The sequence below is a fragment of the Ptiloglossa arizonensis genome, chromosome 12, assembly GCF_051014685.1.
Source record: "Ptiloglossa arizonensis isolate GNS036 chromosome 12, iyPtiAriz1_principal, whole genome shotgun sequence".
Taxonomy (NCBI): Eukaryota; Metazoa; Arthropoda; class Insecta; order Hymenoptera; family Colletidae; genus Ptiloglossa; species Ptiloglossa arizonensis.
The window spans coordinates 4998065-5023029 of record NC_135059.1 but is presented as its reverse complement, the minus strand read 5'-3'; the positions used below and the strand labels follow the sequence as shown (position 1 = coordinate 5023029).

General features: G+C 43.2%; 1 protein-coding gene and 1 long non-coding RNA gene across 3 annotated transcripts in view; one reads left to right on the top strand and one right to left on the bottom strand.

Moving 5' to 3' along the window:
• Positions 1-24965, top strand: part of LOC143153301 (zwei Ig domain protein zig-8) — a 198731-nt gene that overhangs the window by 121198 nt on the left and 52568 nt on the right. The window lies entirely within an intron of this gene.
• Positions 6077-7542, bottom strand: LOC143153164 (uncharacterized). The gene is made up of 2 exons (XR_012993727.1): positions 7432-7542; positions 6077-6185 (listed from the first exon to the last, which is right to left on the bottom strand). It is a non-coding gene; the product is annotated as an uncharacterized LOC143153164 (long non-coding RNA).

Below are 24965 nucleotides of genomic sequence, written 5' to 3'. Positions count from 1 at the left end.
GATGTGAACGACGACAATGTCGTGTGGTCTTTCTGACTCTGGACTTGAAACTTAAAAAGAAAAGCCAAAAGGAAAAACAGCCAAACCCTTGACCGGATGACGAACGACCCTTCAGCGCCAATACAGAGTTCTTAAAACTGATACCGACATCTTGCACTCTTAAGATCGTTGTTGCATTCATTCCAACAGTTACAAAACCGGTAATTACGCTCCTTTGTCGTCGATGGTGTGTAGCGTAAACTCCGATTCGAAACCCGATTGATGTTGCAACGTTATCGAAAACTTGGTATTGTGCCCCCGTACGAGAACGAAATTGTCAGGTAGACAACGCCGAAACATATAGCCGGCCAGAGCGTTTTGTTGCGTCGGACGACGAGCTTGTTATTGTTTTCACGAGCGCGCGCGATATTTGTTTTTTATTTATCAGTATCGGCTCGTCTCACGTGTAACACACGACACGTAAGTACCCTTCCCGGTTTTCACTGAGCGGAATGAAATTGTTTATTCGCGATCGTTAATCATCGATATATAATATTTTTCCTCGTTTTTCGCAATGGTTTTCCGCAACGATTCTTCGTTTCTTTTTTTTTTAATTCTTTCACTTCTGTGCTAAGAATTCAGGGCGAGTTCTTAACTACTTTCCAGGATAATGGATTCGTGAACTTTCGAATAAGTTACAACAAACGACGGACCGTTTATCGATAATTAATACCTGTTTTATTTCGGTGTTTTGGCAAAGAGAGAAATGCTCGTATTATTTACCGAATACTTCGACAGATTCTCGCAAGGATAACACACTCGAGGCTACGACGAGAAAACATTCTTTTGTATATTATAATATTTAGAATTATAGCTTCGAATTTCGAAAGAAATAAATACTTGGGCTTGTCAGCTGTCGAGAAATAAAAAAATATATTAAAAATATTTCAATTTCAAATTCCCGATTGTAGACGACCGAACAGAGTCAAAGAAGATCCCCAGCGTCGCTTGGTTAACCGCGTTGCAACCTCGTTGCACTCTTTCGAATTCCGTGTTGCATCTGAGCTCGCTGCACCAAACTGGCCGCGTCGCGAACGATTAATCTCGACGACTCGGGCGTATTTCGACGATAAAAGAAATCAATTCGCGCGGTGGTAAATGCCACGAGGCTGTACGCTCGTATATTCACCTCGAGAAAACGCCTCGGTTTCGAAGCAATTTTGAAAACGGTGCGGTTGGTATTTCGTTGAAACGGTACTCGCGGTTTCGTGAATTTGCGAATTCGCCTCGTAACGGCAACTCTCTGATAACGTCGACGAGTAACGACCGTCGAACTTCACGCGTAAAGAGGATACACGTCTGAAAGCACGGGGTTTTCGGGGTGGGTGTGGGGGGGGGGAAGGGTTAGGGGGCCTTCGAACTTCGGGCATTCGGTTTCGAGTCGAAACGTGGGGACCGACGTGCTCCTAATTGTAAAGCCTCCATCGACTCGTTGGAGTTCGATCGACTCTATGGGAACTTGGTTATTCGCGATACGCCCGATATGTTTATTGTACGAGCGTTTTAATTGACTTCCGCCGAGGGGTGGATCGTTACCGAACGCGAGATACGCGCGATTACAACTTCTTGAAATTGCAATTTTCTCCCGTTGTTCGTCGCGCGATGGTTTCCCGGACGTTGGTCTCGCGAATATTCGAAAACGGAAGTAATCGTCCCGATTCGATCGATCGTCCGTGAAACGGGATATGGACTTACATCGGAAAACTTGTGGACCGTTTTCGGTGTTCATTTTTCAAATGTGACGGTCACGAAATAAGTAATTCCATGGGAAACCGGAATCAAACTTTCCTCGATACTTTGCCTCTTGCCCCCATGGGATAGATTCTTTGGACAGGGTAAGAAAAAATCTTATGCTCGATGAATTTGCGTTAACTTCGACAGAAAAACTGATTCAATAATATACGTCTTTGCAATTGTTGGACAGTTGGAGATTGGTCACAATTTAGCACGTAATTGACAATATATACGTATACACATGATAATAGAATGAAAGTATTATAGAACAGGGCGTGGAATAATTACAGAAACAAGGGACGAAATAATTCATCGATTGGAGCACTATTCACGATGCGAGAAAAATCCGAAATGTTCGTCCATAAATTTCGTCCCCACGATAGCAACGCCATTAGTCGTTAGTTTATGCGATACGAAATCTTGACCAACAGTGAAACGAGCTTTTTCAAAAATTCTGATCGTTAAATCTGAATTCCATTCAGGGGCGTTCTATCCGGTATAGGTAGTTCGAGGCAGGAAAAGAGGCAGTTAATTTTAGACAGTTGAATATGTGCAAAAGCTCTGGCGATTTAAACAGCTAAAGAATCATCCCCGTATAATATTATTTCATTTCCATTATTGAAAGCTAGGGAAACAAGGAATGTAAATATTAAAGTGTACTAATATTTGCCGATAATAATCAATCTAAGTAAATACTATTATGAAACGACACGATGCAAGAAACAAATTTCAAACTAGTCAATTGCTCTCGTACGGTCACCGATACATTATATTTTCCATTTTTTTTCTACATATCTACCCACCGCGATCAAACGGTCAAATATCTTCCACAAATACTACAAATTCGTCTAATTCGAATCCGATAAAATTTTCAAATTCGTACAACAGTCTTGCGCGATACGAGACATCAATCTCGACGGAACTCGTCTTAGTATCGAATCGATATTTCGCTCGAAAACAATTTTCAGAATTCTCGAACGTTCGGAAAACCTGATCCAGATCCAACGATCGAAATCATTTTCCTGTACGATCAATACATAAATCGCGTAACGGTGACGATCACGGTTCACCGTTTCGGGTATCGATACCGTCGGACTTCCACTGGTAGAAGAGTTGCGCTGAAAGCTGATCCACTTTCCAGAATCGTACCGTTGGTATTCGGTGTCATTGGCCAAAGTGGTTTCGCGGATTCGCGATCCCGTGTTACGCGCACGCTACCGATAACATCGAATTTCGCGCGCTGGATCTACCTACAAATCAAGCAACGACAGTTATCTCGTTACACTCTCGATACTTACAGTATTTATGACGCGACACGTAATCTATATCGAGCGATCCTCCATTGTAGAGATTGCACCTGAATTTGCGCTATCGTGACATATTCGCTTCTCGAATATATTAACTTTACTGCCTCCATTGTCGACTTCTTTCGACGATATTTCACGCGCTACGATCCAACGAAATACAAACAACCGGATTTCACTTACGGCGGATTTACTGGCAAGTGTTTCCTCGTGGTCAGGGGTAACATAATTTTCTGCCCTCGTTTCGATCGCCAAGAGAACTATTACGTAATGGAGAGAAATTTTCGAGAAATTTTCTTTCGGGAAAGAACACGTTCGAAGACCCACTGGATCACGTTTCGATTATCAAAAAGAAGAATTTATCTCTAATGCATGTACACGCGTGTATCTTTAAACGATTTTATTTGACGGCTGAATGTATTTTAACGAAACTTTGTATTTACGTGTTACGTCCCCGTTTTGAGATTTTGTTTCAATTCGGAGTGGAATCGATCCATGAATCGACAATTATGAGTATCTCTTATGAAAACGTTTTCCACGAAATGTAAAGTCATGTACTAACCGCATTTGTTCCACCAAAGAGAACTATTTTCAACGCGTAATTCGCGTTAAAAGGTCACGCTGGGGAGAAATAATTTTCCATTACGAAATAATTAAAAACTGTAACACGAGCACCGATTTCATTGCCAATCGTACCGAAACCGTTGTTTCGATTTTTAATTGTTCGGTTGTGTAAAAGGTGTGTAAAAACCGTATGAAATTTTTCATTAAATTTCTTTAACGTTGAGCGCTGGGCTATTTTTATAATCCCGGTGGGCCACAAGCTCTCGAAAGCTTCAACGCGAGGCGCACCGGTTGCGAAACAATTTTCATTATTCGTCTCGCATTGATACAACGGCATTTACTGTCCGATATCGAATGCGAGTAATGCCCGCTATTCCAGCGAATAATTCTATTTGCCGGTTTTTAGTGAAAATGAAATACCCAGGGGCTCGATTGCGACGAAACAAGTATTACCCGTAACGATTTTTATTTCGATCGTATGTAAGCATTTTTAATGCTTCGCGGGCTAGCTCTCGGGTGGTGTTTTTCGACACAGTTTTTGCCACGTTGAAATCAATATCTCGAAAAACGAATCAGTAATCAGTTTACGTTTCATTGAAGGAAGCGACGATATGCGAAAAAATCGCGCGAGTAACTGGAAAGTCTCGGAACACGCGCTGAATATAATTACTCTGTTTCGTCGGTATAATTCGTTCTTGTTCGCGTCGCACTAATAATATTTTCACATATCTTTGATCTCCTTACTGAAGCCTGTCTCTCAAACGAATCTTTATGGACGTCGTTAAACGTGAAACCTGTCCGATTTTAAATATTCTTTATTTTTACGTTACGTTCTCTCTATCTACCCTTCGTTGAAAGGATGCGGTTCTATTTTTAGAGAAAGAGAGAAAGAGGAAGAAAGAGAGAGAATAAGAAAAAAAATTACCTCGAGGTCTGTTCTAGTTTCCGAATCGTATCAAATTTTTATACGTTTCCTTGCTGTAACAACGTAACGGAATGTATTAAAGCGACGCGTTTCCACCACACCGCCCTATACGCGCGCAACTGTTTTACCGGAGGATGTTCCGGCGAATAATAATAGTTATAACACGTATAATTAATAATCGGAATAATAATATGTAGTAGCGTATACAACGTTATAATGTTCACGTTACAAGCTGGTTCTCCTACAAATAACGGTAGCAATAACAACGCCGGTAATAAGGGTAGTAATTGTCAACGAAACGAAATCCGTGAGAAAATAATGAGCCGAGCGGACCACGCGCGTGTAAAATGCAAGAAACGAGCGCCGGGATACGCGTACTTATTCGATTCAATTTATTTCAGTACTTGACGTCCAGTTCGTGTATTCCAACAAAATTTCAGACGATTCGCTTTCCATGCGGCTGATAAACTTTATCGGAACGAGATCAAGAACAAATGCGCTCGATGCACGGATACTTGTACGCCTCGATCTTCGATTTGTACTCTGCTTCGTCAGTTGTCGTGGTCGTGAGGCACTTCGATAATTTCTAAAATTGAAAAATAATTTTAAAATCATTTCGTTGGTCTTGCATCGAAGGCTAAATTTCATCTCTTCGTTGGTTCCAAATTGAAAAATAATTCTAATCGTTCTAGGCAGGGTTACATTAATAATTCGAGAGCGAGTTAATACTCTAGTTTCTTGTTTTTATATGAAACATTATATATATACTTATTGAGGTACATATGTGTACTTAATTCTTATTTTTTCACTCAATATACTATTATTATATTTATCATTTTTGAAACAAGCTTTGTATAATGAAAATGTGTCATTATTATTATTATTATGTATTACAATATTTTAACGTATTTCAAATATTGTAACATGAAAATTACTACGAAAATTGCAGACAAATAATCGCAGTAATATTTCTCAATAACGTAACACGGTCACGTGTTTGTAAAATTTATACACACTAGAACGCAATTTCAACCGTTACCTATTACGAATAAAATAATTGGTCCCCGAGGAGGATAAATTAATCGATATTATATGTAAAATTGCTTCGTTCCAGAAGTGAATTACTTCATTGTTTTTTTTTTAAATTATTTTTGTTCACTTACCTGTTACGATAGTAAACAACGTGATCCAATTCACATCTGGCTTTTCTGAAGTTGAAGAAGTAAGTCGAACAACTGTAACAGCTATTTTCGTGTCCTGAGAATTGAATCAATACCATCGAATTCGAAAGTTATCGCACGAATTCAAATTGACTGTACGCCTTTACAAACAATTTGTGATTTTATTATTCGCATCGAAGATTGGAAAATTACTTTATTATTCTTAAACCTGAAGGGTCGGGTGTTTTCTTGAAAAAGTCATTCGTCGATATTACGTGTTTCTCGTCAGCGTTGGTTTAACGATTTAAAAATTGGCAAACGACAAACGATCACCAGCAATTAATCAATGGATCATTCACTTGGAGCACTTTAGATGCTCGTAGATCCGTCACGTTTCTGTCGATCACTCGTAGATCCGTTTCTCTCGTTTACTCGTATATCCGTTATGTTTCCGTTATCCTGTAAAATATTTTAATATTTATTCACGTTGACAGCTCAATGGATCATATTTCATAGGTATATCGAGCGTTACGCTATTAATCCCATATAAATCCCACATTTCATAGCGTATTACCGGTTATACATAATTCTTTTGTTATATTAAAGCGTCGAGTGAAAGTGTCGGGGGTGCTAGACGAAAATTAGTTGTAGGTTTTAAAAATCTATACAAAAGGAAATAAATAATAACGAATTTTATCGACAACGATCACATTAATCGGTAAACGATATTCTATTACACGATTCGTGTATATTCACTTTATAAATCGATTTTAATTCCATTCGATAAATATGGAAATCTCTTTGTATTTCAATTTTGCTTCGCTTTCAATTTTGTATAACTTTTGTAATTTTAAAGGGTAATTTCTCTTTGGAAAATATATACATATTTTTTTTCATAGAACATTAAAATTCACGCAGCGCAGGGTTAATAAACGCAACAACAACGTAATATAATTCGCAACGATACGCACATTCGTATGAAAATTGTACGATCGTTGTCATTAATTTCCCCGCGTTGAGTTACCCTCGTGTCGTTCCTCGACCGATATTTTTCGTCATAGTCCTCGAATTAGCGTCGCGGAATCGCAATGCGATGAAAATCGTTCGAAAACTTCGAATCGAATATTGCACCGGCCAGTGCGCGCTGCGTTTTCCATTTGGATCGTTAAAGAGACGTGGAAAAAAAAAGGAACCGGTTTCAATCGGTTAAATCGGGATCGTTTTTGTCCGCTCGCAGATGAATTTCCATCATAGAAACAACGAATTAAGCGCCACCGAATTTCGCGCGGCAATAAACGAGCTGGTGCGCGCATATATTCGTCGTACGCTCGCGACGACGTTTCTCATTCGCGCTTCGTCGGTACGATACCGCGCGCGGAATTCGAACCGATTCGTTGATATTCTCATTCGCGGGGCATCAAATTTTTTCCTTTTTTTTTTTTTTCATTTCTCCCGAAACCATATTTTCCCTCACTGGAAACATTTTCGCGCGTTATTACGCGCTCGAGCCGCGTACGTATTCGTTGACATCCAATAATATTTGGGAACAACGACACCCGGACGAACACCAAATAAAAGAAAATATATATACTCAGCAAAGGACATCTTCTTCATCGCGCGTGGTAAGAATCAAATTTTCTTTGCGCAATTTCGATATTTAATTCTGTAAATTGGAGATTGCGAATAGATTTCGTAAAATACTCACCGTCTTCCGTGTTTTCTCGATTGTACGTAAAATGTTCGCCGATGGCCCCGTAACGAATCGTTCGTTGTTCATCTCGAGGGATTCGGGGAAAATCGAGGAACGGTCCATCGATATTCCCAGGACTCCATGGGTCCATTATCGTCCTCGATCACCATGACAATGCGGCCAGAATTCACTCGGGAGAGTTACGAGGCGAGTCGACGCCAGGCGTCGTGATCTTGGAGCGTCGAGGCGGGCGCGATCCACGCCCTGTGATTCGCACGATTCTGGCATCGTTCTCGGCCGTTCGTCTATACGGGTCGGGCCGAGCTCCTTCCTAATCTTCGTAGTATAATTCAGGGAAGACAGTTTAGTATTCGTCGAACGCCTCGAGCATCGTATTCGGGGGCGTCGTTGCGCGCCGGGATGCAGGAGGTGCAACGATTCGCCTTGTCTCGCGGTTAATAAACACCGAGGAAACTTGCCGATCGTCGTTCCGCGGGAATCGTAATCCGGAAACTGGCTTGGAACTTCCGGAGTACCTGCCTAAGTGTATTTCGGATCTGTAGCCCGCTTTCAAAGCGGCTTTAACCGCTCCCTGTTCGCCCGTTTCATGGACGTTTGCAGATTACGGTCGAAAATTAATTACTCCGGACAGTTTTTGACAAGAAATCATCGTTTCTCCCGCTGTATCCGCCAAATGGCTCGAACGTCGAATCGATGTGTTTTTTACGCGCGGGGAATCGTCGCTCCGAAAATTTTTCAATTTCCCACGAATTTCACCCACGCGCCAAGGAATTATTTATCTTTCGCAATTCGTGTCGACCCGCGGGCGAAATTCAACTTCGAAGTCCATTTGTGCTTCGAGTAGGTTATCGCGAAATCGTTGGAAATCTTATTCGAAACTTACAACGATTGTAGATTTACCGAACGGAATATCTGTCGAGAAAAATATCGATATTATTCGCAACATTTTTGAGTAATAAATGTAAAAGAAGAATCACAGTATTGATTACCGTTGGATTTGTTTCTGCTCCTTCTACAACAATGTAAAATACAAACGATATTGTACTATTTAAAAAGTGAAGTATTCTGTCGATGAAAAGTAATGTTTCGCAAATATTAATTATCGTAGGCGGTTGAAATGGGGAACAATTTGCGTTACCTTGCGTACCTTCCGAATCCTAAGTAGCACGTAGAAATAAATATCGTTGATAATTTGATCTCCCGTTGGATCGAATTAAGTTGAACGTTGTACAGATGTCGTAGAAATTTGCGAGGAAATCGTATCCTTCGAGGCGTGAAACGTGTCACGTACATAAGCGCATTGGAACGCCCGTAGGCGGCGCGGTTCGGCGTTGGAACGGCAAAGAACAATCGCGTTTGCGTCGTTCTCGGGCAATAATATTTTTCACCGTCCGTTATCGCCGCGAGAGCGTTTTCACCGGCGAGACGCGATCTCGTGATTAATACTAACCGCGAGGAGGAACGGTGTTCACAGTCGGCCCGTTATCGATATTCACATGCGAACGCGCAATAAAATCCGATCGTTGGGAACAGCGATCTCCCAGGACTCGCGCTGTGGCCAGAGCCGTCGTGGAAATACGAGAAAAGCAGAAGGAGACGAAGGGACCGAAGGAAAATCGAGCGTAAGGGAGTCTAATCGACCGTGTACAGTTATTGCTATTGTCGGATACCACGATCGGCGAATAGTCGACGCCGCGGATCGCAATATCGAACCGAAGTGAAAACAGGGTCAAACTGGTGACACCGTTCCCCGTTGACGTGCCTCCGAGAGATTATTTGAACGAGCAGTCGATCCCGACCCAAATACAACGCCCGCCTGTTGTCTACCGTTCGCAGGAGGGTATCGCCGAACTGTTACCCCGTCTATCCGATGCGTAGCTACGATGGCCTCGTAACACGCGCCACGTTTTTCTTCCCATCGAACAATAGTCTTCCGTATTTTTTCATTTTTCCAATAATAGTCTATCCCCGCGATTTTTTCCAAATTTTTATCTTATCGTCCGACCAGCGTGGTCTGAATCTCCTGCGCGGTTCTCTCGCGTAGCATCGAATTAGCTCAGGTAATTTGGTAGTTTTCGTTGGAGCAGAATCAAAGTAATGATTTCAAGAGGAAAGTGTACCTTTTTCTTTTGGTTTTTGTGAGTGATTCTCGAACGGATACGTGATATTCCTCGGGAGAACTCATGGAAATCTTGAAGATTAAGAAAATAATATTGAAATTACCTACTAAGTAGGAAGAAATGAAATCATCGTTCATTTAGCGATGTGAATCGATGGTAGTAACTTATATCGAAGTTAATGGTTCTACGTGAGAAACTGAGTCGAAAATGTACAATGAAGTACGCTTTGTACACAGCACGTAAGCTTTGTTGATTCGACTCGACCAATTTTACTATATCTACCTTCTATTTCCGTTTGTATTAATTCTATTCGTATGCACAATTGTGTTCTTAGCGAATTTTAACAAATATTTCCGTATATACCCTTCCGTATTTTTAATCTCAGTATTTTTAATCTAATGTAATAGCAATTATTGCACATAACTGCCGGATAATATGATTTACAAAAAAATCCGTTGAGATTTATACCAAAAGAGACACCAAATATTCAAAGTCGTGTATAAAACAAAGCATCGTGTAGAAAAAATATTGTATTCTATATTTTTTATTCATATCCTCGCGCAAACTAATCGATCGCTCGGTTACAGTTCCGGTACAGTTACCGGATATCCAGGTGATCAAGATAATTCGCTTATGTTGTCCGACCGGTGTCGTCCGGATCTACTAGCTATCTCGTGCTGTCTAACCACCATTACCCACTGACTGTCCTTGCGTCGCATCTGACTACTGTCGGCTGTTGCAGCAGGTTAGACTTGTGTTATTTAACCAGCGTTGCCTGAATATTCCCAGGTGGTTTGTCTAATATTGGACGATCACCGATGTCTCGATCACCTATACAGACGATTCGCTGTACATTGTCTCGAACAGTATTGCACGGATCTCTTGCGTCTATGTTTGTGTTTGTTCCGTCGCACTCTTTGATTCATTATTAGCCGAGTCGCGTGACGTCAGACAAACGACGATGCCCGAAGCTCGAAAATCGATAACGTGGCCCGTGCCGTATGAAGCGTGCTCCCCAATTTTACGATCTTGCGTTTTCAAATTGTACTTACGACGGTTTCCTCGGAAAGCTAATAAAATCGACGCGAGGTTGCTCGTATCCGCGAGAACTTATTTCGCCTTTTGAATTTCAAATCACCCGGTACACACCGATGAATCGTAACGACGATTTGTATCGGTTTTACGTATCGATTAATTTTTCGATCGCGCGTCATTTTGGCGATACTTGGGGAGATACTTTTGAAATTTTCTTAAAGTAATCTTACGATCGCGAACTTTATCGCGAAGTTGTAAAAAATGAACGATTCTGTGGAACATCAAAGCTGACGTTTATTCGTCTGTCTAATGTAATATCGTTATTAATTCGAGAAATATCACAGAGAAATTCTTCCAAGTTTCGAATACATTCTCTGGACGAGAAAGTGGGAAGAGTAATTGAATCAATTTTTGAAGACTTCTTGTCGAACGATTATTTCGAAAAATGATTCGCGAGGAATCGAAGTTGTTTCGAGTCGACTTCTTTCGAACTTCATTCTGCAACGTTCAATTCTTCGAGGTTTTTGTATTTCGAAATAAGAATCTCCTCGAGTTTGTCGATCGAGGAAACCGACACGAGAATTATCGTGCCGAACGTGAACGCGAGTTTTCCCTCCGCGCAACGTGCGCAATTAATTTGCATCGCGTTACGAATAATCACTGTACCTCGTTGGAAAAATTTCCACAGCTCGGGAGAATACGCATAATTGTATGTACGAAGTTCAAAATGGATGCGTCGAATAGTTTTCCTGAAACAAAAAATCTCCTCTGGGTGCGGGGTCCCCGAGGTATTCGACGTTGCTCGGCGAATCGGACCGCTCGTGTTCGTTTTAATTCACGGAACGAATGCCGAGGAAGCGAACACGCCGAGGAAATAAAGGGAACGGGAGAAGATGAAAGAAAGAAAAAAAAGAGAAAGTAAAAAAGGAGAAAGAAAACGAAAGAAACGGTTGTCGAAACGGTCGATTTACGGGCGGGAGTTTCCTTTATCAGATTTTCAGGCACCGTTCTTCTCATCAGATACTCTATATAATAGAAGCATGTTCCGGCGAACGCGGCCCTTGTATAGGAGCCACTGAAAAAGGAGAAATTGCCGGGCGTAGGTGAACCTATCATCGAGCGCCATCCGAGCAATACCCGAGAAGCTTTATGAACGATTGGACTCGTATTTCCGACAGAAAGTACATCACCGTGGACGTTTCCACGGTGAAAACAACGAGAGCGAACGAGTTCGAAGGAAATATGAACGGCACGCCTGATCGAGCAACGATATTTCATAACTCACGAGGACGACGTTGCTGAAAAGAATCGTCAAGAGTATCGTTTCTAAGTGGCCCGTGAAATTTCGCCAGCGCTGTCTCTTTCGTTCCACGTCTTCTGTACACCACCTCCGTCACCCAGCTACCAACCACGGCTCTTTCGTTGGTATTTTTTCGCGCGCGCGTCTGGCAACCGACCAAGAAACTTTTGATGCCGCCGCGATACGACCTGTACAGTAATGACCCGAAGGGCGGCACCCTTTGTACTCCTCTCCGCCATTTTTCTCGCTTTTCCCTCTTTATTTACCCTTTTTCCTCTCTTTTCTTTTTTCGTACCCTCTTCTTCCTCTCCCAAGCACGACGATGGATTTTAAAAGCCATTTCATCGGCAATTTACGTCCGGATCCGAGCTAATTAGCCGGAGAATTGTTGGCGGTTGCAAAGGAATCCCCGGCGATTCGTCTCTCCGATTCGCGATTTCTCGCTGCGTGTCCATCGACCGCGTAATTAAGCCAACTGTGGGGGAGTGGCTCCGGTAGCCGTAAAACATAATAGAGGAGAGCAGCACCGGTCCTCCCTTCCGATCTGTTCTTCCGGAAAATGTTAAAACTTCTTAGGAATTATTTGTCGAGAGATCGAGAGAGCCCGGTTTCTACGAGTCTCGGCGATCGGAGCGCGCTGCGTTGTTTTTTGAGAAACGTCCGCTCGAGAGCACTCGGGCACCGTTCGATTAATTTCAGAAAATGAGAAATCGTTCGGAAAAAACCGTTCGTAGTTTATTTGAACAATATCTACCAATGTGGAAGAAAAAACTAAAACTATTACAGTACACGACAGGAGCTACAATGATACTTACTCAAAGGAAGTGTTAAGAAAACGTAAAAAATATGGTATTTTCGTCAAATATGGTACGTTTTCACATTTTTGTTGCATTCCTGTAGGTATTTCGAGTATCGAAACGAAATTTCCTCGGGAATGAAATTTGTTTGACCGATAATGCAAAATTTTACACAGAGAGGACCTCGACTCTCGAGATGTTTCAGCCACTGACGCGAAGGGGTTAGAAGTAAGGAAGAAGAAACACCTTTCTTCGTTTCGGCCTGGGCGGAACTCGATCGCGCGGTACGAGAAATAAACGGTTCGATGATCGTTCCGTTATATCTGAAAACCGACGTCGCTTTTCCGATGGGATGAAAGCTGCCGCAAAAACGAAAGAAAGCTTCGCGCGGTTTACACGGTATTACGGGCAATCCATGCTGATGTAATCCCGACGTGAAGCTTCGTGGCTCTCCGAAGGTCGCAAGAAATTCTCGATGAGAATCGGTAAAGGGATCTACGGGGATTCCAAAGGCTCTTCCATATATGTATGCACGTGGTAATTCTACCCTTCGACCTTTTTCGCGTCCACGAGCCGGGTCATCCGGTCGCCCGACGTTTCGAACGCTTCGCGAATTAATTTGCTCGCTCGAGTAAAAGTAAATCGATGTATTATTCCACGATGAAAAGTATCGTCGCGTTCACCGATTCGTCTTCTACGATATCTGTGTTTCGAAAAAGTGAAATGTTCCCGAGAACATTGAGAAACAAATAAATCTCACGACCGCGACAGCGATCCGTTGCTACATCGCTTCTTTTCACGATTTTTTTCTCCATTAGATTACATCTAATTTAATTTAGTTTTATCGCATCGCATTCACCGTCGCGGTTAAAAACGTGTAATCATTTTTTCGATCCTCCGTTCGCAAATCTGCGCTTTAAAATGGTGCAGCGGTTACGAAAAAACGAGAGACGAAGATTAAATCCGGTGGTTCGCAATATACAGTGCTCTCTAGGAACTCGACAATACTCGGTTTTGATATTAGAATTATTTTTCAACGTTGCTCCTTGTGTTATCGCCTCTTGAAAAACATCTCCCTACTTTCTGAACCTTCCTCCGCAAAATTTGCATTTCAAAATAGTACATAGAATTTTTGAACACCTGAGAATCAAATTCACATGCTACGATCTACAAAATATTGTCCAAAGAAACTAAAGTCGTCTCGCGTGCTGTCCAGAATCGGGTGTCGTATCGGTTTATTTTTACGAGCGGGGGACAAACGGCCCTAAAGTTAACCCGTTGTTAATGGCTCCCGACAATATGTAAATTGAAAGTAACGTCTCTCCGACGTGGTGGAATTTTTTCGACTCGAAGCATGCGCGGATAACGTAGGCTACGTTAAAGTGGGGTGAGACGAGGGAAAGGAAGGGTAGTTCACCGCAAACAAGTTTCTTCCGAATATTTGCGCGCGGTTGTAAAAGAAAGGCAATTTCCATGATTCATAAACTGCCCCCTTCTCCCTGGTCTATTTACTGCCGCGTATGCACCACCTCCGCGAGTACTCGCGCTATTGAGATGCACAACCTGTAAAGCGGCGAGGCGTCTCAAGGTCAACCGAAATTCACAATTCCGGCTGGTAAAAGGATCACCTCGAGATTTCTACGGCGATTCTCTCCTACATACATGCATGTCGTTATGGTAATTTTGATCTTGGAGGGTGCTCGCATGCGCGACGAATTCCACGAGTGCGCGGACACAATGCACGGTGCTTCTTTCTCTTTCGAACGTCTTCCGCGATCTTTCTCCGTGTTGTTCGGTGATACGGGGTTCCAGAGGTTGGAACGTAGGGAAGGTATCCTCGCGGAAACGGTTGAATAATAACAATGTCGCAACTAGTTCCGGATAATAATAAACATCGTCCATGTTGCATAGAGACGCAGGCGGACCAGAAAATGCGCGGCGTACGACAAAAGAATTGCAATTTCCGTTTCCTACTTCGCGGAACCAAATTGTTCCGCGTTTTCCGCGCTCCTGCGTTCTTTCAAAATTTCCATTTCGAGTTTTTATTTAACCAGTCCCTCTTTCCCTCCGCTCCCGTTCGGTTCACCGACCTCGAGCGATCGGAGGAGACGGATATCGTCCCGAGATCGTAAATTTTCGCAGAAACGCGCGACAAGCTCGAATATGTTAATAACTCGTCGCGTAATTCAACACCTATCCTCCAATGTCTGCGACACATTTAGGAAACAAGTTTCCAACAGTCGAGAGAGCTCCTTGTTCGAGAATTCGGTTATTAGGTATAATTTCGTTCGTAGAACGCGCCGAAAGCAACCGAGACGGAGTACGCTCTCTTGCCGCGTACGAATCGGTTTTAAAACCGCGCAATGTCGCGTAATCATTTTTAATCATGGTCCTCGTAGTTCGAAAGGAAGGCTCGGTAATATTTCGCGAACAATCCTCGATCAATATTAAATCGATTATAGGACAGCACGCAAGACGAGTTTAGTTCTTTGGACGATACTTTGCAGATCGCAACATACGAATTTGATTTTCAGGTGTTCTCCAATCCCATGTACTATTGTTCACGAACGAGAATATTAACCAACGTCCAACGTCACTGTCCATGGTGCGTAATTGGGGGTGAAATTATGACGCGGAATTAGGATCCAGTTTCCGATAGATTTTGTAACGGCAATCGACGTAATATAATTGTAGCGATGGTCGATATCGTAGTTACGTTCGGTGATACAACGATACGGTCGCTACGAATATAAAAATGTACCGATTGTGTACGAATTAAACCTGCTAGGATGTCTTACCGATGAGTCCACTAACAGGCCCGGAACGAAACGCTCTCCCTTGCTTTTCCTTTACGTCCCACCTTCGCTATATTTACAACGCGCCAAAAATATCCTACGTATCGTGGAACAGATAATTTCACACTCATGTTATAATATTAAATATATTGCACAGAAATTGACCGAACAAGTAAACTGGCATTCAGAATTGTCGAAAAAGAGACGAAAAATGGACGTACCCGGTGTTTTTCGTTAACTTGTGCATCTAGAATAATATCGTTACCCGCGACCTGAGCACACTCGAGAGCGTGTAGCAGTTAAAAGCCTTAAGCGGCCTTTGAGGACTCGGGGAGCCGACTCGGGTAAATGTTGGTATCGCTTGGAGGGACCGACAAAGAAACGAAGTTATAAACGAAGCCGGTGTGGCTCGAATAAAAATCAGGGGCCAAGGAAGAAGGGTGGTTAGGGCGTCCTCCCGTCGCTGGGAAACCCAGGATGAAAACTCGATCAACGTGGTCGTGGCGGGTCAACGCGAAACGGGCCGTCGAGAGGAGGAGGAAAGGGGTTGGGGACCACCGGGGGTGTGAGAGGAGGAAACGAAAGTCGTCGTCGCACGATGGACGACCGAGAGTGAGTGTCCAACGTCGCGATTTCTTTTCCACAAGTCTCTCTCCCTTCACCCTCTGTACGTACACCGACGTCGAGATATCGCGGCCCTCGAACAGATGGCAACGGGACGGAGAAACGGGGGTGGTTGGTTGGACGACCGTGGGTTGATTTCAAACGATCCTGGATTTCCAAGGGTAAATAAAAAAAAAGGAAAAAAAAAAAAGAAAAAATAGACGAAGGAGAGAGATTCTCCGGAAAGTGAAATGAATTTCCTCGAGCAACCCTTCTTCTTCCCAGTGACTTTTGTTTCTTTCATCCTCCCCCTGTCTCTTCTCCGCCACCTGTCCACTTCTCTGTCTCTCCGATCCTCGTTCTACGTGAAACGATGGTTTCGCGGGATGAGTTTTATGCCCGATGGGAGGAACGGCGTAAGGGGAGATCGAGCGAAACATAGAAAAGCATCGAACGAGAGGGTCGAGGAGGAGACGAGGGGTGTGCTGCGGAAAGACGTAAAGAGGAAGAGAGAATCCCGCGGGGAATGGAGAATTTCAGCGCGGATCGTAGTCGCGGGGGGATGATGATCGATCTTTTTTCGGTGGTTGGCTATCAGGAAGCCAAAGGCTGAAAAGTGCTTTGACCGTTGCCTTCGTTCCAGGGATTCCTCTCTTTGGACGCCAGGGATGCCGTCGATTCCGCTCTCGCGGAACGAATAGCTAAGGAGGAAATTTGTTAAAGGGAAATGAGATTTGATAGTCCCCTTTTTATTTTTTCCTCCCTTTCTCTCCCTCTTTCTCTCTCTTTTTCCGTGACGATCGACGTCTTCTTCCCTTTGCCGAAGTCGTGTCCGCCCGTTAGACGAAAAACGGGGAACGGAGGTAAGGAAGACGTAGGGACTTTGGTTGCCGTGAATTCGCGAATTCTTCGTAGCTAACGGCGCGAATTTCCATCGAACGGGCTCCTTATCGACGTCGATCGATTCCCGCTTAGCTCACGGTATCGGGATCGAAGCCTTCGAAGGTGTTGCGGCTTCGTAGCGTGGCGAGGAGTCTCGTGGAAAACGGAATCGTTTCAATTCCGTGGAATTTCTTTTCATTCCGTGACGAGACGCTCGCGCGTGCTCGCGAGGGCAGCTGATGACACCGTTCGGTATACGGCCATTTTCAAACCTTTTTAACGAGTTCGTTCGAGATTCTATATCAGATTCGACGAAGGGACGACGATTCGTTCTCGGTCGAACGATCGCGAGAACGAAGGGATAGAAGATCGGATTCAATTTTTCGCGGTTTAACATTTGTTCCACCGAGACCGACACCGATATCGAAGAATCGAACGATTATATTTATCGATGTACTTTGAACGCGCGCGTAAATTTTTGTACAATTCGAGAAACGGTCCGAATAACCCCCCTCGAAAATATCAAACAGAGGATTGCTCGATTCGGCCAACAATTTCGATATTCGTTTTCGATCATTAATTTTAACGCGAGTATCAAATCAATGTCAATTATACACGGGATTATCAAAATGATATTTGCACGATGAAATTGGTCCAATTACGTTTTATTTGACACACGTGTTGAAATTAATTATGGTAATATTTCAACATAAGGAACGTATCCTGGGTTCATGATTCGGTGTACCGTTTTAGTTTTGTGTACACTGGTCCCGTACACGTATAATCGGTGATATTGTTATTTCGACTTTCGTAATTTAACGGTCGAAAGTTTAGCCTTGATTATTCATGCACTAATATAAGGATCGTGTTTCCCCTCCATTGATATTGCTCGATTGTTAGTTAAGTTTCTTCGATGTGTGTACAAGCGATACGAACAATATGTTAATTTCGTTAATTATTCATTCCGTTATTGTACAGGGCTCTGTCACGTATTTCTATTGTGGTATTCGTACTATTGTCGTTCACGGACAATGGTTTCGAATCGAAGAATCCATTGGCGCATTATTGGAAACGACACGATTCAAATTATAATCAATATTCGACCAACTCGATGGACAAAATTATCGTAGATTCCGGAACTTCGTTTAAGTTCTCGTAGATATTCCGTGGACGTGTACGAAAGTTCTCTTTTCTTCGTTGTTTCCATTCGTAACGCGTATTCGAATCTGTTTAATCTCGATGAACTTTCGTAACGAACACCGTACACTAAATGTATTTTAAGGACAAAGAAAAATCGGTCTTTAAAGTAATTACGGATCGCATTCGGTCAGATACGTTACTCGGTTCTCGACTTAACGAAACTCACTGGACGTCGTTCTTTTATCCATACCGCAGCATAATTTTTCAGCCTTGGATGGATCTCTCGTTCTCTCTGCAATGCATTGCACTCGCACAATTCCATTTTCTCAATATTCGAGTTCCATTCGACGTTCAGATACCTGTAAAATACCCGACTATTGAATTATCGGAACACACGATCCCCGGTACAGTCTGTGGGAATTATTCAGTTTTGTTTCGTTTGGTGAACGAACGAGAAGCCATGAGCGGGGAAGCTAAAAAGGGGGACTTGTATTTCCCTTTGCTAAAATAGATATATAAATAAGTGCTAAAGGGGGTACAGCGGTCTAGAATTTTAAAAAAATTGACTTCTTTATTAATTTCATTTTCTCAAAGTGTACGACTTTGAAAATATGTGATCAAAACCATTTTTTTCGATTCACGAAAATGTCGATGATACAGAGGTTTGAATACACATTCCTGCTACGTGTAAAATTGATAAGAGTAATTTTAAATGTATTTCTTTCAAAAAGTTAATTTTTAAACTGGCTTCCATGATATCTCAAGATCTAGTTGACCGATTCACTTCACGTTCGGAGCGAATTTTCAATAGATACGCCTTTATCGCAGAAACTAGAGATTCTTAAAAATATTGAGTTCTACCATTTTTTTAAACATGCTAAATACAAAACGAAGCTAAAAAAATATAAATTCAGTATTTAAAGTTCGTCACTTTCTCATTTATCGAGACTTTAATTTCTTAGTTTCTTCTATGACTATATTCTTCCTAATCAAGATTTTTTTCCACCCTATTTTTGATTAGCAGATCGGCTGGAATCGTCAAAATTAACGGAGCATCTTTCCCGAAAGAGCCATTAAACAAGAAGCTATAACTCTAATAATTTTTAATACTTCTAATTAAAAAGAAGATACCACACGAACTTATAAAATGGATAAACACATCAGAAGAATCTTGCTAGAAAATAGTCAACCTACCATTAAAAATATCGTAAAAGAAACCGAAAAAATTTCAGTCTAGACAGCAACACAGTCCTATACGAAGAACAACATTCATCGACCTTTTCGTTCTCTCTCAGTCCTCGTCCATCGACGTCGAAAATTTGTCTCTCTTTTGTGTTCCAACGCGCGCGCGTGCGTCAGTGTACTCGATACCGAGTCGTCAACGTCCGAGCTAGGAATGGCGACCACCGCGTGGTCTTTGAAAAGTCGAGGAAACACAATCCCGAGCAGGTGTCGGTGCACCGTGCGAAAAGGAAGTCGATGTTTCATCGGTCTTCCTCGCGACCGGTATCAGGACGGTATAGCACCTAGGCGCTTCTGGCTTTTGGCTTTGTTAGCTCCGGCCGGCTCTTTCTTCGGCTTGTCGAAACCAGGTGGTTTCGAAACATCCAATGCACCGGTGAAATCTCTCCTTTCAACGTTCCCCGGATCCCCTCCGCAGATTCTGAGAAGTTCACCCGGCCGGTGAACCCCCCAGCCGGTATGCGGCGGGTATTCGATGCAAAAGTACTTTTTCCAAAGCCCGTTTGGCCGGCATCGAAGTTTCAAAATGAGTTTCCTTTGAAATTTAACTCCCGCTAGCAGCGTGAAAGCATCGAATCGTGCGTTACCGAGGGCACGTGTCTACCGGAACTCGAGCGGGGCCTGCGGATGGAAAACACGGGGCGGGTTGGTGCGCCGGCGGTCCAATCGAACGCGGAATTGAAAGTTTCTTCGACGATTCGCGTTTAATGAGGAACGCAAAAGGGCTTCGATGGATACAAGGCTAATATTGAGTCTATCGAGTAGTTTCTACCGCCTCTCTTCCGATACCCAACGTTTTCCCTTCGTTCCGAACCGTTCAACCCTTTGACGATCGGATCTTTGCCGAAACTGAAAACTAGTAAACTTTAGACAGGTATTCCGGGAATCTTGTTTCAAGTTCCATCGTAATGTATTCCACGGATCTTTCCGTGTCGATGATTTTCTATTTCATCGCGACGTGGAATTATAGAAACGCAATTGGTCGTACGATTCGTTTCGTTCTTCTTTTTGCTTTTGAAAATTTACCTAGATTACTTTACGGTGTCACGAGTGAGCGAAATCGAAGAAATTAGCTTCCTTGTTCTCAATGCCGTACGTATATTGAAAACACCTGCTCTCTGGAATGAAACTTGGACAGTGGCGAACTTTTTCGTCAAAAATCGAGTACCTTTTTAAGCGATGGTGCACAGAGGAGACGCATTCGATACGAGGATTCCACGAAGGCGACTCTCACGTTCTAAATTGGTGCAATAATGGTAAAGTTTCTATAAAATACTTAACGGTCACGGCTAAGTGCGCAACGTCGAATAAGCAGGGTGCAACGGAAGGAATTAAGGAGCAAAAGGAAAGGGAGGCTGGAATATCCCTGCGCGAGGAACGAATACTTCAACAAATTCCTCTCGTGGATCAGCCTGGCATTCGTTCTCCGGAAAATTATTGGATAATCCTCTTTCACCATAATAATACGGTATAAACGACGGGACTTGGATATATTTAGTAACTTCCGTCGGGGTTCTCTATCCTTCTTAAGAAAATCCCCCGGTTTCGAATTCTTGCATCGAATTAACGCGCGTGCTGCTTTCGCGTGATCTTACAACGATCGTTGTCATTCTACCCTCGATTTATGGCGTTACACTTTCCTTGGAATCTGATAGGTGATCATCGATGATCGGTCCAGAGGCAGTGAAATTAATTTAGAAAGACTTGGAACGTTTATTACCGGTACAGTCGTAGACCGAGCGAGTTTGATGTGCATTTGGGTGGTACGTTTGGTATCAAAGTAATTCTCAAGTAACCGTTCAGGTGTAAAAGTAACAAACTTCCCTTTCTCCTCCCTTAACCATGTAATCTCTATATATTGTCTAATGTTCCTAATCGATCTAATCGATCGATCGAATCTAATCGATGCGATTTTTACTAATTCCATGTTCACACACTCGCCAATTAAAATTTCCGAAAGTCAACGTTTTCCACAGCTCGGACTAACTCTTCGATAAGCTTTCGATCAAAGTAGATGACCAATCGAACAGTTTAATCTTAAATATTCTTCTTTGAATACAAATTCTACTAGAAGTACCGTGCACAGTTCGCAAGATGTCCTGCGAGACGGTACACAGACTGTCTTTGCACTATCTCGCCCGGTGTTAATAGATTTTATTTAATTTCTTATTTACTCGTTATAAATTGCTTCGATAAATGTTGCAATACAACGACATCGATCCATGCAGCGCTTGAGAACTCAAAGCATGAATGAGCTCGATACCGGCTTTCATATTTTTTCGGTTGGTGTGCCGACGTGATCGTTACACTCTCTCCAATTGTTCATAACCATACTCCGTTGCACGACTGTATTATATTTATATAAAAATAAACGTCCTATTTAAATTTTCTCTTGTACTGAACAATTCCATAATCCCACAGTAAATGATACGCTACGAGCGAAAAACCACGAGGTGTGTTCTTTCGTACTCCGATCGAACAGACGCGGATTCTTTCCGTAGAACTTCTAGTTAACCGCTCAAAGTACACACCGGTCCGTTTCTTTGTTCCCTCGTACAATTTTAGTCAGTTGTGCATTTTGCTAGACTCTTCAAAGATACCAGATTTCGTCGAAACGGAGGTTACTCGGTCCGAGAACAAAGTAACGTCCCCGTACTCTTTTTCGTTCCATGGACAGACTCGATCCTCGCAGTAAAATTATAACCCTTTCCTCTTTCGTTCTCTCGTTATCGGAATCACCTCGTTCCTTTTTCCACCGGCCGTTTACCCGGCGCCGGAATAAAAGTTTTTAATTAAAAATTGAAAAGTTACCGATTAAAGTTTCACCTCTCAACGCGTCTGGAGAAACAGACGCGAAGGATGGAGTTAACGCGCGACAAAGAAAGTTAGACGCGATGTCCGCTCGGCAAGTGAGACGAAATAATCACCGTACGACGTAATCGTGTTTCTCGATCGCAAAGGGCCTGATAGAACTCGATACTGAGCGTTAAAGTAGCCGGAGCTGACTAACGAATCGCAGACGCCGAACAAGCCCGGCGCATTAAGCCGAGTTTCAAGCTCGACTGAAATTTTGAACAAAAGTGGAACGGAGTTACCCTAAGTCGGGTTTACTGGACGTACCTGGGGAATTTCGTTGGCGTTAATTAATGCCGTATCCTGGAAGACGTTCCCCCCAGGGCACGCGTATACACAGAATGCAAATCAAACGGTTTGGAAACGGGGCTGCCCGTTTGGAGCGAATCAGGAGCGATTTCGCCAAATCGAAAATGAAACTCTGTTCACCGTAATTTGAGAGGACACCGATGACCGCTCGTGTGTAGTATTCATATTTTCGATCGTCGATAAGTTTATAAGCGACAGCAAAACGCGCGACAATAATCAACGATACGAATCTAGATACCGAAACGAGCAAGGAGCGTTACAAGAGCACGGTTCGTAATTGCCACGATTTCCGAGTTATCGAAGGTTAAAAAGAAACGTTCCTGGACGTTCATCTTTTTCCCCGATCGGAAGGTCCGCGAGCACGTCTTCGAACGCTTCGAGCACGTTCTTCGGTCGCCTATAACTCGGAAACCATTGTATCCACGAGTGGCGCACGGATGACACATTTCCCTTCTTTCTATAAATTTATTTCACCGAATTAGCGTTCAACGTGCACCGATATCGATTTACAGCTCGAGATTTTCAAATTCGATGCGTCGCTTTCGATCGGTTTCACCGTTTCGTCGCTACCTCGAGGGGAAAGATATCCAAGCAAATGTTTCATTTTATTTCGTTCCTATTAAAACGCGCAATCGATGAGTACCAACGACGATAAAACGTCTAAAGCGTCGCGATACATTATCGAGCGTATAACAACGGAGAGACAAGCGGCTGATCGTAATTGGTACTAATATTCGATATGCGGCAATAATACTCGATCGAACGTCGTGTCGACGAGCCATGGAAGTTATTCCAGTTGGAAACGTCCGAGTGCTGGATAACAACGAATTGTACGAGGAATCGAGGGGCAGGGGAAAAAATAACGCGGGCTTGCTCGCGTTGTTGCACCGAATCGCAGCGTTCGGCCACCACCATGGTCCATGGACGGAGGGAGGGAGCTCTTTCAACCTGACGGGATGGGGTACCATCGGCTTTACAGTATTGTGGAAAACGCCATCGGTGGAACCGACGGCCACTTACCGGCCAGTACGGAAAAATTGTAGCCTATTCCCGACGAAAACGTTGAAAGCGTATAAAATAAAAATTCATAGCCAGACGGGGCTTCCGGATTTGTCTCTGGTCGACGCGCAATTTTCGTTCGTACAGTCGATTGTTGCGCTCCACCGTTCCCCTCCGCGGCTCGAAAAACGGGACGAACGAAACGTAAATAATATCGTTCTCATTATTCAAAAATATCCGCGCCTCGTCACACATCCGACCTGGACGTTCCGTTGATTAATGACACGGAAACGCCTCTGCCCGCCCGGCCGCCCTCCCGCTCGTATTACGCGCTCTCGTTGTTTCGTCGTTTCGTTTCTGGCAATCGGGCACAAAGCGGGCTCTTAGCGGGCCGATCTACCCGCGTATTTTATGTAAAAACCAACGAAATGACTTTTCAAATTTACGACAATTGTGCGCGCGCGACCAGCTGCCTCTCGCCACACTCTCGCCACACTCTCGCCCGCGCACTATCGCCACCAGCGGGCCGAAACACGCGGCAAACGCGCTCGTATTCCGGATTCGTTCGAGGGAAGCAATCAGCCGACAACCGTCATACTTTGCCGCGGAAGCGTGTAATTTTCAGCAACGGAGGAATAAGCTGGCACGTAGCTACGCTCGAATGTCAATTTTTTTCGTCTTTCTTTCACGCTTTTCCTTTTTTTTTCACACGGCACACCCGCTTCACCGCTTTGAAAGCGAACCGTCACTTTCCCGAGGAGTCGCGAACGTCACGTTCGTTTCGAGCGATTTTCGACCCAGATGGCTCGGGATCGGCTCGTCGAATTCATTTTCGAAAGAATCGTAAGAGGATCAATCGTTAGAACGGATCGAAGACGTTGGAAAATTTGTCACGTTTGTTGAAACTATTAACGGCAGTTCGACAATGTCGTTATCCAGCGCGGAAATATTAATCATCGACCGTCACGACGAATCGGGTGCCTGGTGTCGCGGAAAGAATACCTTTTGTTTCCTTTTTTTCGAGCCGGTCGATCGTAATCCTCGCGCGTCCGTACAAAAGCGTTGTATTCTATTTCCGTTGGTACTATATTCGGTTACGTAATACACCGAGCCTGAAACCATTTCTCGATACAGTATTTAACGATATTTATTTAGTCGCGTAGGATAGTATTCGATACGAATATCTGAGATTTTTAATCGACGCATTGAACATTACGCATCGTGAAATTGTGACGATTCTCTCGGAATTGTTGTAAGAACACAGTTTATATCACTGATACGGGAAGATTCAATTTATGATGTACAAGTTTGAGAAATTTACCATGGATACGTATTATGGGAATGGTAAGATCATCGAAACAAAAGCACCGGATAATTTCAACGATCTATGTTACGAAAGGTCGCAATGACGAGATACGCGGGAATATTGAACGATTCGAAGAGTCGCGGTCCG